Here is a 6,644-nt window from a genome sequence, read left to right as displayed (position 1 = left end):
GAGGTGATTGTCTTTGTTATGCTCAGGGCGTTGGGCTGGCCTCTGGGTGAGGAAAGGCCAGCAGGTATGCACCCCAACCTCCTTCACCCCAGGAGGAAGCCCCTCCACACCAGCTCCCTGACCCTTCTCTGGAAGGAAGATTTCTAACATTCACCAGGAATGCATAGCCCCTTGGGGATGGGGCATCTTTCCCGAGGCCTTGGTCTGGGCCTTGTTAGGAGGTGCCCATGGACGCACGAGCGGGCAGGGGGCTGGAGGGGGCAGTTAGGCAGCAAAAGCGTAAAAGGATTTGGAGTCCAGTTTTATCTGCAAAAAGAAATCTTATTTATAATATACTTGGGCTTCTGTTTGTTTTTGTGGGACAGGAAGCTAAAATACCAGACTGTCCAGTTCATTATCAGCCTCTTGGCAATGCTGAATGACTTGCCCAAGGTCCCACAGAGGAAGGACAGACTGGGGCAGGGCCTTGAGTCCTGGTTCTGGTCCCCAAACCAGGGGGGCAGGAGGGGTGGGCCTGGACACTAGTTTGCAGCAACTCAGGGCCCTGCAGGGATGGGGGAGGTGAAGGTACCCTCAGCCCCACACCTCACAACTCTCCTAGGTTTCAACATCCACATAGGAATCCTTCCAGGCCAGGCATGCTGGCTCACGCCTGTAATCCCAACACTTGGAAGGCCAAGGTGGGCGGATTGCTTGAGCTCAGGAGTTCGAGACCAGCCTGGCCAACATAGGGAAAGCCTATCTCTACAAAAAATACAGAATTGGCTGGGTGTGGTGGCATACACCTGTACCTGTAGTCCCAGCTACTTGGGCTACGGTAGGAGGATCACCTGAACCTCAGGAGGTGGAGACTGCAGTGAGCCATGATTGCACCATTGTGCTCCAGCCTGGGTGACAAAGTGAGACCGTCTCAAAAAAAAAAAAAAAAAAAAAGGAATCCCTCCAGCATGGCAGCTGAAAGGACCACCCTACCCACCTGGTCAGCAGCAGATGCCCAGCAACCCCACCTGCCAAGCCCCCTCTGTCTCTGCACACCACAGTGGAGCCTTGAGGCTGCCTGGAAAAAATAGGGAGTGTTCTCACCCCTCTTCCCATCCCAGCTGCCAGCTGGCCACAGCCTTGGGAGTTCATACTTGCTTACTTGCTTCTTGACCAGAGCTGAACTCTAAGCCATTTGCTGCTTCTGCTGTGTGTGGGGAGGGATGGGCAGTGGGCAGCAGGTCCTGAGTGGCTGTGCCGTGTCTGGAGGCCGAGTCTGGCCCTGCTGGTTCACTGATAGGCACCGGCAAGGGTGGCAGAGCTCATGTGGCAGGTGCCTGAGGGGCTGGGATCTAGGGAGGACTGGTCAGTTCCATGCCCCGCTGGCCTGAGCTTGCATCCTGTGCTTTCCAGGCAGGCTTAGATGCCCCTCCAGGCCTCTTTCTCAGTCTGCCAGGCAGAGTGACTCCGAGGCTACCAGGCCCAGTGTCCCAGCTGTGTTTCTTTCCCACGAATTGGGCTTTAACCCCAAAGTTCTCCCCATCACCTCCTGCTCCACTGCCCATTCAAGCAGCTTAGGTAGGTGGTATTTGCTCACAGGGCCTCAGTCTCCCCACCTGTAAAAGGGACACAATGGTCCTTGCCTCTTTCTAGATTTGAGAGAATAATTCAGTTCCTGTGAAAGGAGGAGAGGGAGGGGTCCTGGATTCAAGCCCCCATCACTAGCGATGCAGCCCTGGGCAACCCACTTCCCTCTCAGAGCCTCAGCTTCCTGCCTCTTCAGAGGCAGCTTCCCTCCAAGAGGTGGACAGGGATGGAATGTGACTCCTGCATGCTGGAAGAGATCAAATTCTGGGGAGCTGCCCCAGTTGCTCTTTCCTCCTCTTGTTTTCCTGGTTCCAGGAGCCAGAAGCTGATGGGGAAACCAGTAAGTATGCAAATTCTGGCACTATTGGGAAATGATCCTGGGGAGCTCACAGAGGACAGCCTCCCACCTGCCCTCCCCCACACCCCTGCAGGCCCCTCCACCTTGCCCTTGGGCTCTCACCAGCAGGGGCCGAACCCTGAGTTTTATTGCGAGTTCTGTCTCGCACCCATGGGTTAACCCCTCTTGGAGCGAAGCCAGGGTGACTATGGCCAATCTGTCCTCAGAAAACCTCCAGCCTCCCTAGCAGAGAGCAAACGAGCCCACAATGGGATGAAAGATCCCTGCTCTGGATGTCTCAGCCCAGTCCCCATCCCACTTCTCTAGAGTGGGGGAAACTCAGGAGTCTCTAAAGACCTGGGACCTAAACTAGGAGCAGAACTTTAGAGGTCTGGATTGGAGGAGCAGCTCTCCAATGCCCCCCTCCCCGCCAGTGCTGCTCACACCCCCCTTGTTGTAGTCTCCTGCAGTGGGGGGACAGGTGGTGTCTGGGAAGGGGCCAGTACTCCTCACCGCAGCTGCCACTTCCTTCATCTTCCCCCAGCAAATCTCTCAGCCCTCCCTTCCCCATGCCTCCTGGAAAAGCCAGCATTTGTCTTCTGTACACAGAAGGGAAAGACCCTAGCCCTGAGGGAGGTGCTGGGCACGCCTCTACCAAGACAAGAGTGAGTGAGCAGCAGAGAAAGTGGGACTTGGGGGGCACATATCTCTAGGAGCTGCGGGGAAGGAAGTGGTGCAATCAGCCTCAGCCCTGGGCCCAGCTGGTCCCTAGAGGACGCTTCCCCAAAAGAAGGCAGCCCAAGGACACTAGCACTTTTGTCCCAGGGCTTCTCAAACTTCTGGCTTTTTTTTTCTTGGACCATAGCAGAGTGGGTGGAGTAGAGGGTGGCAAGGGCCTGTTCTGGGGACCTCCCAGTTCATGGGAAGGGTGTGGGAGATCTGGCTGAAAGAGGCAGGAAGTAGGGCCCTACAACTAAGGAAACCCAAGCCATCCCAGGCCATGGCATGTAAATCCTTCCAGCTAGTTCCTGAAGGGGAAGAGGCCCCAGGCTGTCATCCTGAGGTGTGGCCTTGTTAAGCTCCTCTCAAGGCAGCTGCTGGTGATCTTCAACCGCTCATCCATTTAAGAAATGTCAGCAAAACGAGGTGGGAGGAAAGGATCAGGCACCCCACCCCACACTAAGTTGGGCACATTGCTGGGAGGTCAAGTCACTGGGAATGGTGCAAAGGCTCTAATTCTGGCTGCTCCCAGGCTGCTTGTGGGGCCGTGCCTGCCACCTGCCGGCGCTTCCTGGTACTGCTACCCATGGAGCAGGGGCCTGCCCACCAGCTCTGGCCTGGAAATGAAGGGCCTAGACACAAAGATCTTCCAGCAGGATCTGAAAACAATAATTTAAGGAGAATAACATGGGAAGTAAAGTGCTAAGGCAAAAACAGGGAATTCTTAATGGCATTTGCAGCTCCGCCCTGGAAAGAAATACCAGAGGTCACTGTCATGCCTTCTACAAAGTCTAAAGCTCTAGAAACTTTCAACTGTTCCAGGTAACAAATATCCCAAGAAAAACTCTCAGGAACTGAAGGAATAAAAAGGAAAGGAGAAAAAAATATAAACATTCTTTTTTTTTCGAGACAGGGCCTTACTCCGTCTTCCGGGCTGGAGTGCAGTGGCACAATCACAGCTCACTGCAGCCTCAACTTCCCGGGCTCAGGTGATTCCCCCACCTCAGCCTCCCGAGTAGCTGGCACTACAGGCATGTGCCACTATGCCTGGGTAATTTTTTGGTATTTTTGTAGAGATGGGGTTTCACCAAGTTACTCAGGCTGGTCTTGAACTCCTGGGTTCAAAGCAAATCCAACCGCCACAGCCTCCCAAGGTGCTGGGATTTTATAGTCATGAGCCAACACGCCCAGCTATTTTTTTATGTTTGTTGTTTTTTTCAAGGAATCTTCTTTTTTTGGAGACAAAGTCATTCTGTCACCCAGACTGGAGTGCAGTGGCATGACCACAGCTAACTGCTGCCTCGACTTCCAGGGCTTAAGTGATCCTCCCACACCACAACACCTGGCTAATTTGTTTTTTGTAGACACAGGGTCTTACTTTGTTGCCCAGGCTAGTCTTGAACTCCTGGGCTCAAGCGATCCTCCCATCATGGCCTCCCGCCATCCTCCTGCCTTGGCCTCCCAAAGTGCTGGGATTACAGGCATGAGCCAGCATGCCTGGCCTCACTGCTGAGAATTTACCCTACAAGTACTCTTACTTGCAAAATGATGCATCTAGGGCTATTTAATCTGACAGTGTCTGAAACAGCAAAAGATGGGAAACAATATTAATGCAATCAACAGAGGACTGATTAAGTAAACTTTGGTATACACACGCAACGGAATATAAAGTAGCCAATAAAAATAACGAGGCAGTTGTACACATGGAATGTTTTCTGTGCTAGACTGCTAGATGAAAAAAGCAAGGAGAGAACAGTATACACAGTATGCTACCATTTCTGTGAACAGACACATGCATGTGTGCATACTGCTCATACACGTACAAAGGTCCTCAGGAAGGACATAATGGAACTCTGGGGTTGCCTCTGGGAAGGGGAACTGATAGTTGAGGGACAGGAGCACTTCCTTTACCCTGAATATACTTCAGTGCCATTTGAGCACATGCTATTTGCATGTTGCTACAGTCTGAATGTTTACGTACCCCCCAAAATTCATAGGTTGAAATACTAACCCCCAAAGTGATGGAATTAAGAGAAGTGGCTTTGGGGTGCTTAAATTATGAGGACAGAATGCTGATAAATGGGATTAGTGTCCTTATAAAAGAGGCCTGAGGAGTCAGGTGTGGTGGCTCACACCTGTAATCCCAGCACTTTGGGAGGCTGAGGCAAAAGGATGGCTTGAGCCCAGGAGTTTGAGACCAGACTGGGCAACAAAGTGAGACCCTGTCTCTAAAAAAATAAAAATAAATAAAAGAGGCCTGAGGCCTGGCATGATGGCTCACATCCAGAATCCCAGCACTTTGGGAGGCCAAGGCAAGGAGGGTCACTTGAGCCGAGTTCAAAACCAGACTTGGCAACATACCAAGACCCTGCCTACAGAACATTAAAAAAAAACTAGCCAGGTGTGGGGGCACATACCTGTAGTCCCAGCTAATTGGGAGGCTGAGGTGAGAGGGTCACTTGAGCCTGGGAAGTTGAGGCTGCAGTGACCTGTGATTGCACCACTGCACCCTAGCCTGGGCAACAAAGTGAGATCACGTCTCAAAAAATTTTTTAAAAAGAGGCCTAAGGGAGCTTGTTCTTCCACCATGTGAGGACACAGCTAGAAGGCACCATCTGTGAACCAGAAAGCACGCCTTCACCAGATACTGGATGTTGCTGGTGGCTTGATCTTGGACTTCCTAATCTCCAGAACTGTAAGAAATGTTTGTTGTTTATAAGCCATTTAGTTAATATTTTTGTTATAGCAGCTCAAACAGACTAAGACACATGTATTCAAATTAATTAAATATTTTAAAGTCCTCCCATCCCCACACCCAGGATACAGAAATAAGTTATCAGGGTGGGGGTTGGGAGCTGAGGAGGGGGCTAGGGGTCTCCAAAGTTTATTTTCTGTACAAAACAGTAAAAACTTGAAGCATATACACCTCCAACATGTATATGCTGTTAAACTATGATAACTGCCACTTTTACAGATCAAAAACAATCATCAGCAGTTTGTTGTGGTTCAACCCTTTATTTATAAATTAATGACCTACATGTACTAATGAACTAATATTGATGTATATTTGATGTATATATATATAATACATTCAAAGTGAGAAACTAAATAAGGCTGAGCCTCAAAATGAATATAAATCAAAGGCCTAATCTTTTCTTCCCACCCCCACCCAGCCATCCTGTGTGCCCTCTTCCCCTTGGAGGCCACTGCCCTAAGTGAGGATCACCATCGACTCCACCACAGCCCACTTTAGTGGTGACAACTTTTAATCCACGGAAGCAGTTTTTCAAAGTGAAAACTGTTTCAAATCATGAAGCTTACCACTTAGACAATTCAGACAAGGTAATGCTCATTTAGACTGACACAGGTATGAAAATTCCAATCCCTTCTTTTCACTATCATTGTATCTGACACACACATCACCTTCCTAGGCACTATGACACTATCCTGGGAGAAGCAAATGTGTACAAAGAAGCACAATCCTGCTCTCTCCCCACACTTCACATAAACCAGTATAGTCCCCCTGTAGTCAGGGCTTCAGATGTCAATTTTCTGTTGGAGACAGCATCTTGCTACGTTACTCAGGCTAAAGTGCAGTGGCCATTCACAGAAATGATCATAGCATACTGTAGCGCCTTGAACTTCTGGCTTCAAGCGATCCTGCTGCCTCTAAGCCTCCCAAGCAGCTGGGACTAAAGGTGCATATCACCATGCCCAGCTTGATGTGAATTTTTAAGCAATAATGCCTCATTAGGCCAGGTGCGGTGGCTCACGCCTGTAATCCTAGCACTTTGGGAGGCTGAGGCAGGTGGATTACGAAGTCAGGAGTTCGAGACCAGCCTGGCCAATATGGTGAAACCCGGTCTCTATTGAAAATTTAAAAAAAATTAGCTGGGTGTGGTAGCGCGCGCCTGTAGTCCCAGCTACTCGAGAGGCTGAGGTGGAATAATTGCTTGAACCCTGGAGGCGGAGGTAGCAGTGAGCCAAGATTGTGCCACTGCACTCCAGCCTGGACGACAGA

Source organism: Gorilla gorilla, chromosome 1 (genome assembly GCF_029281585.2).
Source record: "Gorilla gorilla gorilla isolate KB3781 chromosome 1, NHGRI_mGorGor1-v2.1_pri, whole genome shotgun sequence".
NCBI lineage: Eukaryota > Metazoa > Chordata > Mammalia > Primates > Hominidae > Gorilla > Gorilla gorilla.
The sequence above is the reverse complement of the archived record's forward strand: the minus strand, read 5'-3'. Positions refer to the sequence as shown.